Genomic DNA, 12,896 nt, shown 5'->3' on the forward strand with positions numbered 1-12,896 from the left:
CCGCCACTTGCCCTGGTCCAACAACCACCAACACACACGCCACAGCAACACCCCAACACACATCGAAGTAGGCAGCGCGTCGCGACGCACGACACGCGCGCCGCGGAAAAACATCGAAAAAGCTCGCGCGCTCTCTCTCTCTCTCTTTTTAGCACGCACGCGCTCTGCTCGCGGTTACGCACTTTTCGGCTTACCGTTCTTCGTGTGTGTGTGCGTGGATCGATACGCACTTTTTTCTCTTCGTTTTACGTCGTCGCCACCTTCGTGCAAAGTGTAATGAACTCTGGGGTTCGGCTCGTTTTCGGCCCTTTCTGCTCAATGTACATAACGTTACGCACATTTACGCACTTTTTCTCGGCCTCAACCGGAAAAACGGGCGCCGGGCCAGTGGGTGTTGAGCATCGAAAAACAACCCCGAAAAAGAAAACGTAAAAAACCGTATGTTCAATGTGTTGGTAGACCAAAGTAGCGACAACAACAACAACAACAACAACAACAACCCACTCAGCCATTCATCTTTTGCGTTAGGTCAGGATTAGATTCCGCAGCCGGTCCCGGCCTCGGCGGCGGCGTCGTCATCGTAATGACTTCGGCTTTCCGTTGACTTGGCAGACACCGGCCGATCTTCGACACCGGAGTTCGGACTGACCCACCGAGGCTTGAAAGCTTGGAGTTGAAGCTTAGCAGGAGAAATGTTGAGATTGTGGAAAGATCAGCGTGATCAACATGGAAATTAATTATTTTTAACTCGAAGCGATCGTCAACATCAATGAAAGACAAAACATCTGAATAATACATTGTTTTGTTTGAAAAATAATTATTGCATATAAATTTTAGTTGATCTAGTTTCAAGCAACAAAAAATTGATTTTTGTGAAATTATTTTAACATCTGCAGCTTCAAGGAGTTTCAGGAGAAATTTTAGCTGTTAACTGCTGGATCATAGTCAAATTTTAGTCGAGTTCTTTTGAGTAAATTTCATTTTAAAGAAACAACCTGTTATTTTCAAGCAAGAAAATTTATTTCAACCATTCAAACATGTATTTTTAAACAGTCCTGACTGAATCATCCGAAGGCCTAGGAAAAAAAAAGATTTTTTTTCGTTGTCTAATTTTTGATCGTCGAGCTAAAGTATGAACTCTAAACTACGCTGAAGTGATTTAAATTTTTAAATCCAAAATGGCGGCCAATATGGTGGGGATGAAATACTGGAATATACATTTAGTTATTTAATAAGCAATCAAGTATTCAAATTTGACTAAAATTGAGTCACAGAACTCGAACTTGATATTAAAAACAAGAAAAATAGAAAAATAAAAAAAAAGATTTTTTTTGTTCGTGATTCGATTATACGAAGTCCCCAAGTGGACACTTTTTTGAGAATCTGTTACCCCCCCCCCCCCCTCGTGGACAATTGTCCATACAAAAAAAAACTTTTTTGTATGGATCGTGGACAATCGAACTTCGGATAGTCTTAACTTCGGAAAATCGAAACTTCGGATAATCAAGGCTTTGGATAATCGACTCTGGACTGTAATTTAATTTTTGATTTGCTGAACAAAATTAATCAAAAATATTTAAATGAAAAAGAAATCAGCCGTTAAACACCTGTTTAAAGTAATGTTTCCCACTTTTTTTTTAAACCTCTTGGGCTGCTAGTGTTAATAGGATTTTGTGAATCTATTCGCGGTCCTAAAATCTATTATCTTTGTTTTGTTTTAACATTATTGGAAATGCTTTCGCTTCGTTTTCTTTAACTTTTCATTACATTTCAGGATAAGCAAACCATAAATAATATTATTAAGACTATGAAATTTTATCCTAAAAAATCGAAAAATAATACAAGGGCTCAAGTGGATACTATTTAGTTGAGCTTTCAGTTCTTATAATTATTACTATTAATACTTTTGAATGTTACTTCAACTCAATATCATTTTGATTGTAAATGTTAGTTGACTAAACAAATGGACGTTTGACAAAACTTGTATTAGAATTGTGTGACCTTTTGACTTTCAAATTTAAAAATGAAGGCTTGAAATAAAAAAAAATGAAATCCAGAAAAAAAAAACAGAAAGATATATTCTACGAAAAATTTGCAGACGCTTCATAAACTTATCTGACATTTTTGGATCATTTTGCTGCAAATAAGTGCAATCAATGCTCAATTAATATGTACTACTATTGAGCATAGTTGATTTGATTACAATATTCAACATTTTACATTTGTTCCCAAAAGTCGTTACCAATATTTTGTTGAATTTATGGCAAAAATGTTTCAAGATATCGGAATCGAAAAAAAAGTTTAACAATACATCAGTTTCGTAAATAAAAATATTATAAAAAGAATTGTTATCATGTAAAAAAATTATACATTTTCCTACACTATATTTCAATGAACAAATCTTTTAAGTAGGTAATTCAGTCCAGACTTCCAGACTTTCCAGAAGTTCTTGGAAAAATCACGAAAAACACTTATTTTGAGTTGTTCTACTCAAATATGATGTTTCTTCGAAACCTTCGTATAATTGAAATTCAGACAATATTAAAGTACACAGCAAAAAAAAGTTGATTTTGGAATGTTGAAAATTTCGTTGGTTGAATATTACCTCTTTTTGCCTTCCTCACCTTACTGAGGAAAGGCTATAAAATCACTCGAAAAATGAACTTCTCAATTCAACCTCGTAGACCCACCTTCACGTATACATATCGACTCAGAATCATGTTCTGAGCAAATGTCTGTGTGGATGTGTGTAGGTGGGTGGACAAAAAAATTGTCACTCGATTATCTCCGGACTGGATGAACGGATTTTGACCGTATTAGTCTCATTCGATCCGTCTTGGGGTCCCATAGGTCTCTATTTAAAATCAGCAAGTTTAGTTAAGTACTTCAAAAGTTATGCTAAAAAACGATTTTGGCGTATGTCCGGAAGATTGTAAAAAGGGTGGTTTTTGCAAGAAACCCTATCATGTTATACATTTTCAGAAAGGTATTAAAAAGACCTTTCCAATGAGCCCAAAACATTGAAGATCTGACAACCCTATCAAAAGTTATTAGCACTTAAGTGTTATTTATACACTTTTTGGAGGCCGGATCTCAGATATTTCAGTAAAAATGATGTCCGGGTCCATCATGCGACCCATCGTTAGTTAGATAATTGAAAGACCTTTCAAATGAGCCTAAAACATCAAAGATCTGACAACCCTATAAAAAGTTATTAGCACTTAAGTGTTATTTATACACTTTTTGGAGGCCGGATCTCAGATATTTCAGTAAAAATGATGTCCGGGTCCATCATGCGACCCATCGTTAGTTAGATAATTGAAAGACTTTTCAAATGAGCCTAAAACATCAAAGATCTGACAACCCTATCAAAAGTTATGAGTACTTAAGTGTTATTTAAACACTTTTTTGAGGCCGGATCTCAAATATGTTGATGAAAAAGTTGTCCGCATCTATTATGCGACCCATCGTTAGATAGATCATCAAAAGACCTTTCCAATAAGCCCAAAAGATTGAAGATCTGACAACCCTATCAAATGTTATAAGTACTTTAGTGTTTTAAGTTCACTTTTTTTGAGGCCGGACTCAGATATTTTGATAAAAGAATTGTTATTTATACACTTTTTTGAGGCTGTGTGCACCATGGTGTATGAATGCGAGGAAGGCTCCAACCACCTAAAGGTGGATTAAGTAACGTTTTTTTCTTATTACGTAAATACATTTCAAGCCGATTAATGTTTCCTTGCACAAACTACAACAGCAACAACAAAATATGCGAAGGGATGCTGACTTCCCCCTTCATTCTAATCAGTCTCGGTGTTTGGCTTTTAGCGATTGTCGTTTATTGACCTGCCACATGGTAACATATGCGCTAGATTTTTTTTCCTACAAGGGGATGATGAACGAATCCCGCACTTTAGCTAAGGGGACGATTTCTATGACCTAAGACAGCTGAAATTTCATTGAACGATACTCACTCCAATGTGATAAGGAATCTACACCCTAATCAAATCACATTAAGTATATCAACGCAAAAAAAAACAAATTTATCTTAGTGTTACTCCGATTTCAATTAAAAATTGATCACAAGTTCAATTTTTTAATAACTTTATGTTTGCATTGATTAAAAAATTCTTATATGCAGCCCTGACCTTACTCGATTATCTAAAGTCCTCGGATAATTTGTTTTTGAATGCTTACATATGATCTGCGAATTTGTAATCCAAGATGGTGGCCAGTAAGGTGGTTTTAAAACTTAAAAAACATGCATTTGGTGATGTAACTGGCAAACAGACAAATGAGGTCATAAACTTAAATTTGATGCTAAAATTCAGCAAATTGAGAAAACAAAACAAAGACTTTTTGAAAACTTTGGATAGTCAAGGCTCTAGATAATCGAATTTTAACTGTATTTATTAATTTATCACAAATCTCGATGTTTGCCCAATTTGTCGGAACAGAAAAAAACTCCAGTAATCGCTGCAAATTAAGCCATTTATATCCACCCAGATAAAATCTCAACTTTTTATTTTGGTATTTTTTTCTTTGTGACCTCTAACTTGATGAGTGTCGATTATCACATTTGCATCGCATGTGGGCAACTTCACTTTAGCTGCATTTAATTTCTGCACCACCCGTTCTCCAGATGGATTGGTTCAAAATTTGCAAGTTTTTTTTTGGCTCCAGCCAGAACTTGTTTTCGTTTCCTGCAATGACGAACGAATGTCCCGAGCAGAGGAAAGTGCCAGGTTTTGTTTTTACCTAATCCTTAAGTTCTGGAGTTTTTTTGAAAAGGTCCAATAAACCAAATTTCCAGTTTTTTGCTTTTTGGGTTTTTTTGAAACCGCCTTGAGTCAGGGGTATAAAAACACCCAAAAAGCAAAAACAGAAAACTTGGTTTATTAGACCTTTTCAAAAAAAAAACTCCAGAGTTGTCTTTTATTTTGGGATAATAAAAACTATATTTATGCAACTTTCAATTTTGTAATATGTTTCGTTTATTGAACTTGTACACCTTTTACGTTTACTTCTGAAGTTTTTTTTTTTTTTTTTTTGATGAGGTTCAATAAATCAAATTTTTAGTTTTTTGCTTTTTAGGTGTTTTTTTTATACCCCTGACTCATGTCGGTTTCAAAAACACCCAAAAAGCAAAAATTGGAAATTTGGTTTATTGGACCTTTTCTAAACACCAGACACAATCTTTTTTAAACTTGTCTCATCTATTCGACCCCAATTTCCACCTGCTCGGGTAGGTTTTGTGTGCTGCGCGTGTTTTAAGCTTCTTCCTGCCGGCTTGTTCTTGGCCCGTCCTTTACATGTTTATTCCTAGGTTTTTTTTCTTCTGCGCCTAGTTATCTTTTTCGTGTGTGGCTTTGTTTTGGCTGATATTTTCGACGGAATCGCGAATTCCGTCAGTCAGCCAGAGTCAGTCAGAGCGTGGGGAGAGTGGAAGTGGGAGGGCGTGGTTGCGGGGATCGCTCGTGTGCCTAATAACTGACACGCGCAACAGACTGGTTTGCGTTTTTTTGCTGCCTCATCGGATTGATATTTTTTTTTTTTGGTTTCGAATTTCGGATCGGGTCAACAAGTTGCTGCTTGGGGCGAGCTTATTCGGGAGGGCTGCCTAATTAATCAATCCAATGTGGACGGCGTCGACGCGGATTGACGGATTAGATTTTTTTGCTGAAGGGACTTAGGGCAGTGTTAATCGTGGTAGTTAATTGACACTTGGAAGGAGCAGTTTAACTTAATCGGAGGTTCTGATTTATTGTGGGAATTTTTATTTTTTTGGTTCTAAAGAAGATTACACGATTAATAGTGAGCATACATTTTATGCTGTTTTTTTTTAGTTCATTATTTCATGATCTGAAAGCTTACAGAAAAATAACTGAAAAATCTATCTTTTTTAATTTGCATTTAATTTTTTGATATATATTTTGCGATGTTTGATAATAAAAAAAATAATATTTAAATTCTATTAAAATAAACATGACCATTAAGACCAACCAATGTCAAACCTAACTCAGTAATCTTATTTCGTTGATTTATGAATGATTGTTTGTATGTATTTAACACAAACAGATCCGGAGTTTTTTTTTTTTTTTTTGAGAAGGTCCAATAAACCAAATTTTCAGTTTTTGTTTTTTGGGTTTTTCTAATACCTCTGTCTCCAGGCGGTCTCAAAAACACTCAAAAAGCAAAAAACTGAAAATTTTTATTATTGGACCTTTTCAAAAAAAAACTCCAGAGATGTAAACCTGTTTTATTTTTATAGTACAGTCCAGACTCGATTATCCGAAGGTCTCGAACAAAATATTGTTTTCGTTGTCTAATTTTTGATGGTCGAGCTTATGTATTACTCAAAAACTTCCCTGAAATAATTTATAATTTTTGAATCCAAGATGGCGGCCAAAATGGCTGGACGAATTATTGAAAAAAAATGCAAAAAAATATTTGTCATTCGATTATCCGAAGTTCCATACAAACCTTCGGATAATCGAGGCTTCGAATAATCGAATCTGGACTGTATCTAAAAATAAACAGAAAAATAAATGATAAAATTACTTCTGTGTTTTCTATTTTTTACATTTGTTATGTGTTGTTAAATTTTAAAGAAATGTAAAAACATATTTAGTATATTCCATCAGAGCAAATATGTTGACACAATTTCAGCTGTCGTAAACTTTGTATTAATTGCATCAGCGCCGTTGATGTACTCACTAAAAACTTAATGTACATTTACATTCTCAAAAAACCAAATTGCTTCACCATTCCAAACCATTAAAGTCATCCTGGCAGGTTCCAGAAAAAAACAACGTAATCTAATCGACTGTTCAAAATTAGTCACTGGAAGAATCAACAACAAACAAAAACTCGCCCCAACTCTCTTGAAAATGCCAAACAAGCCCAAAACCGGCCAGAGCCATTATCATCGGGTGCCCAGGCGTAGAGCATGACCTCGCCCTGAGGCACACGCGTTGCGCCGCACTGAGGCACGGCACAACGTTTCAGCAGCTGCCGAGGCAGTTCTTACGGTGGAGCTGCGGAGTCCTGCCAACGAATGTAGAACGCAACCCTCCGATTGGTCGATTTGGCGCGCGCGTGTGTGCACAGATTATAACCCGGAGTTGGCTTAACCTTTTCCGCGAAGCGTGTCGACGATGGATGATAACTTGTATGGTGATGGTGACGGAAATCTAATTAGGGTAGGCAACGGGTGGGCAACGCAAGAACGCAGTTATGACCGCTGGAGATAACCTCCAGACAGTGTTGAGGACGTTGAGTCTGCGTTTTGGGAGTTCAAAGGAATTAGGACTACATATCGAATAGATCAATTTATCTGCTTTGAACCAGTTCAATCGTTTTTTTGTTATTTTAGTGTGAGCTTAGTGAAATCGTAGAAGTCTATTGAATTTATTTTTAGAACCTTAAGCGTGCCTAAGACATTGAAAATCATTCATCCGAAAACGATAGACGTTCACATTCGAATGAATTTTTACTGAAGCCTGGACATTTAAGTGAAAAATATCAACAATCGATTACAATCTAAATTTAATTTTTTCCCATAATTAATCAAATAGGTATGTTTATTTTGAAATTATTTTCAGATTTTTATGCTGCACTTGAAATTTTGAAAGAAAAAAAACGAAGTTGACTTTAGAGCTGTCGGCCACTATTGCTAGTACCAACCACTACTAGTGTCTTCCTTTTTATCTACAAGGACTTCGCCACCCTGGGCTTTTTAGTGTTTGAGTACGGCACGGAGCGACGGCGCCGGATACCAATATTTACACAGAGAATTTTAGAGCGCCCGCCGCGGGATTCGAACCAGCAACCTCTGGTTTGTAAGTCCAGTGCGCGGTCCGATTGATCCACACGGGCGGGACAAAAGAACTAATTTTTATTACAAGTTTTCTTCTCTGTTTTAATTTGCAATTTTTGAAGTGAAGAGTTACATTTAGGACTTGAAATATTTTTTCTATTACTAAAAAATAAAGAGACAAAAAATCAAAATTCAGTTTCGGATAACATTTATGTAAACTTTTTTTCGATTGAAACGGAGTCTAACATTTTAATTCTTACACCTTAAAAAAAATGTGCGAAACTGAAAAAAGTTCAAAAATTGGGAAATGTTACTCCCAATTTTTGAACTTTTTTCAGTTTTCTGCAAAAGAATGATTATAAAATAATGCTTCTGTATTATTAATGCTAATGCTTCTGTATTATTATATCATTCTGAAACTCTCATTGTTCGTTAGGTTAATCCACTTTTTTATTTCAAACTATTTATTTCTGAATGTGTAAAACAATTCAGTTATATTCAACAAGTTTAATCAAATTTTAAAAATTTGTTTAAAATTAAAATAAAAGCGGATTGAAAAAACCGAATTCTGCCCGATTTGATACAAATGTACAAAAATTCAGGAATAATGCTTTTTTATTCACAGTATCAATCAACAAGCAAGCAATACCCATTTTACATCGACTTCTTCAATCTTGCTGAATACTTTGTGTGTTGTACACATATATGGCCATTGCTAACATTTTATGAAGTTTATGTAGCCGGCCAAAAACACGAAAAATCAAGAGGCAAATTGTGTTTTCGAAAACGTTCGAAATTAGACGTGCAGTTGACCGAAATCTATCTAAAAGGCATTTCCCTGCGTTGATAAACAATTTCAGCATAATTAAACCAGCTTAAACATATTTTAAATTTTGTGGAACCAATAAAAAAGCACTCTCAATGGCTTCAAAAAATGCAATGCATGGGGGGGGGGCAAAAAAATATAAAAATATAAAAATTTAAATAACAAGCCATAGTCTTCACATTTCAATGAAAAAAGTGTTTTAAAATGCATTTTACACTAGTTCAGTTGTTTTGCAATCATTAGTTTTCAAAAAATCTAAGATCTGACAAAAACAAAAATTGTATCGAAAAAAAAGATTTTGCATCGAAAATTTTCAAAAAATCTTAAGATTTTTTAATAAACCCAAACATGCTAAACATGATTTAAAACGCAGAAGAGTGTATTTTAATTTGATTTCAGCTGGTTGCACTTGAATTTTCATTGAAATTTTGAAGTTTATTGTAAAAATATTTTTTTGCCCCCTGATTTTTCGGGCCAATTTTGAAGGGGGGGGGGGGGTGACAAAAACTTTTAAAAATATTTGTACCAGCCTAAGACAAAAATATAAAAATAGGGAGGAACCTATTCTAAGCTCATTTTCTTTAAATGTTCGAAAAAACACTTTCACAAAATACTATCGAGCAATTCCAGCTCAAATCAGGAATTTTTCTGTACTTTTGTACCCGACCCTCTCCGATTTCATAAAACTTTGTAGATATGTTTTTCTAGGTTTATATAAGCCATTTTTGTGTACATGGAGCCAGTTAGGCCTAAGAATGGCATTTGAGAAGGGCATTATGTTATTTACATGTTTTACGTTACATTGTATCAAAAAGTGGTAAAAGACAAACTTGTAGGAAATGTAAAAAGCAGTATATCCCCCCTTACTTGACGTGAACTGCCACTTGAGCAAAGGGGATAGACTGCTTGTTTACAAATGCAGATTCGCCCTATTGAAATGTTACTACGGATTTTTGTTTCCGGTAAAAATATTTTCAAGACCGAAAAATCAAGTCTGTCATATAAAATAGCCAAAAACCAAAAAAAAAATTCTAAAAATTTATTTTAATAACCGCTGTATCTTAACAACCATTGGACATAGGACATAATAGCATAATGGTCAAAATGGAGACTTTATGTAAAATTGTCTGGCGAATAGATTCCCACTACCGATTTTTAAAAATAAAAATGGCCATATTTGGGGTTATTTTGTAGGGGCAAATGACAAAAACTTGAAATAAAATTTGCATTGGTAGAATTTACATGAACAAAACAACAAGAAATATGTTGTGGTGTTTGAGAATGTTTTTAACAAAGTACATGTCAAAAATGGGAAGAAAAAAATCACATACGAAATTAATCAAACGAATCTATGACTCATGTAGTGTCGCTTTCACTCATAAGTTTAAAAAAGTGTAAAAAAAATATCAGGCAAAAAGAGAGCAATAATGTATTGTTTGTCTTTTGCATTTGCATGTTTTTTTTATGAAAAAAACTAACTTAATCCACCTATGTGGTTGATGCCTTCCTCACTTTTTACCAAAAATGGGTAATATGAGTGGTTTGGACACATATTTCAGCTATTTTTTTTTAGATCCAGAAAAATAAGTACACAGATATAACTTAAGTGGTCATAACTCGAGGCAGGGTTGCCAGATCTTCAATGTTTTGGACTCATTGGAAAGGCCTTTCAATTACCTAACCAACGATTGGTTGGATGATGGATCCGGACATAGTTTACATACATTTAAGTGAGATCCGGCTTCAAAAAAGTACATAAATATCACTTAAGTGGTCATAACTCCAGGCAGGGTTGCCAGATCTTCAATCTTTTGGACTCATTGGAAAGGCCTTTCAATTACCTAACCAACGATTGGTTGGATGATGGATCCGGACACAGTTTACATACATTTAGGTGAGATCCGGCTTCAAAAAAGTACATAAATATCACTTAAGTGGTCATAACTCAAGGCAGGGTTGCCAGATCTTCAATGTTTTGGACTCATTGGAAAGGCCTTTCAATTACCTAACCAACGATTGGTTGGATGATGGATCCGGACATAGTTTACACACATTTAAGTGAAATTCGGCTTCAAAAAAGTACATAAATATCACTTAAATGGTTATAACTCGAGACAGGGTTGCCAGATCTTCAATGTGTTGGACTCATTGGAAAGTCTTTTCAATTACCTAACCAACGATGGGTCGGATGATGGATCCGGACATCGTTTACATGCATATAATTGAGATCCGGATATTTTTGAAAACACATTTTTATACATAACATTTGAACTACTTATCGAAACTTCAAACAATTCAATAGCGATGTATGGGACCCTAAACCAAGTCGAATGCAACTGGTTCGATCAAAATCGGTCCAGCCAGTGCTGAGAAAACTCAGTGAGAATTTTGGTCACATACATACATACACACACACATACACACACACTTACACACACACAGACATTTGTTCAGTTTTCGATTCTGAGTCGATATGTATACATGAAGGTGGGTCTAGGAGCTTTTAATAAAAAGTTCATTTTCAGAGCAGGATTATAGCCTTACCTCAGTGAGGAAGGCAAAAAACTGTTCAGAAAACGAAACATCAAACCCCTGAAGAATATTTTAATTCAAGCGTTCGATGATTCATTCAAATTTCCGATGCCTCACAGCATCCTTGCCGAAGGATTCGCATCTCAACGTTGTTCTGCTCGGCAAACATCGGTTTCCCCTTTCGGCTTTCGTCGTACATCGGAAAACCCCGAACAAGAAGCTTTTCATCGCCACACACACACACACTTCGCACAAAACCACCCGACGACGCCTGCTTTGTGTGCGAGAGTCACGCGCTTGTGTTGGTTGGCAAGCGTCGAGCTCGAAAACAACAACCCAGCAAAGAGGAAGAGAAACAAGTGAGAGGGAAGAGGGAACAGCAAGCAAGCGTGGCCGCGGCCAACGCTCGTGGAGGGTTGAAATGTTGTGCCGTGCCTCCACGTGCGAACCGAAAATGTCTCTCTCCTCTCTTTCCCTTTCACCCTCGCTCTCGCGTCGTCACGACGTCGTTTCGACTGGCTGCCTGTGCTGGTCGTTTTTCTGCTGTTGTTGTTGCTTTTGCTTTTTCGCATGTTGTTTTTGTTGCCGATGGTTGACTGGGTTGGCTTTGGCGTTGTGTGCATTCATCATCGCACCACCACCACCACCACCCAAAACCCCACTTCGCCCAGCGCGACGTCGGTTGATGGTTTGAATCCGTCGTTCTTCCACCCTTCTTCGTGGCCCGGGCGTCGCGGCGCGTTCTGCTGGTGGTGTGGCGGCGATGCTTTCTGTATGTTTGATTTTTTGATATGTTGGGGTTGTCACGGTTTTTGGAATCATTAATTAAGGGGAAATATTTGATTTTATAATTTTATTATAGTTATTTTTTGCCTTTGAATTCATAGTTATTCAATTTTCTGGGAATTCTATTTGTAATAACCTATTATTGGTTTTTCTACAGTAATTCTTATCTAATACCTAACGTCGATACCACAAACAAGTTTAAGTTAGAAAATGGATTAGTATTTTTTCAATTCAGTGTTATTTCAGATATTGCTATTGTTGCATTGTTATTTTCGATTTAATTCGAAAGTTTGATCCAATATTGGCAGACGTCTTTATTTATGAATTCGCAGGTTTAAAATCGTTGCAAATATGTTTATCTCAACTCCAATCAGAATAGAGCTTTTTTGATTAAAATAAGAATTTTAGACCTCATTGAAAAAAAGGAATGGGGTCTAATTCTGTTAAGCAAATAAAGGGATGAATTTCAATAAACTAGATTTTTTGAGGAAGAAGAAGAAGTAAATTTTTTATCACAAATTGAAATCTGGCTGTGAAGCGATGATTTGGAAATATTTCGAATATTTAGAAGTCTCTTAACCCTTTCAGGCCTGAATTTTTCTGAGCTGTGTTAATCTACAATTTTGGTACCAGTAGTTCATTTTTTCCATGAGTAAACAGAAACAGGCAAAAAAAAGTTACGTTTCATTATTGGACGTTCTGGGTCCTCCAAAGTGTCCTGGAATATAGATCTTGGAGTCTACCGCCGTAACAACACGATTCTACCAAGATTCCGATTATGGTTCATATTCAGTGATGTCCCTGGGACCCTTTGGCAACACTCGGAGCTATGTGGATCACTTTTGGGATGTTCTGGGTCCTCCAAAGTGTCCTGGAATACAGATCTTGGAGTCTACCGCCGTAACAACACGATTCTACCAAGATTCCGAT

The sequence above is a fragment of the Culex pipiens genome, chromosome 2 (assembly GCF_016801865.2).
Source record: "Culex pipiens pallens isolate TS chromosome 2, TS_CPP_V2, whole genome shotgun sequence".
NCBI classification, from domain to species: Eukaryota; Metazoa; Arthropoda; class Insecta; order Diptera; family Culicidae; genus Culex; species Culex pipiens.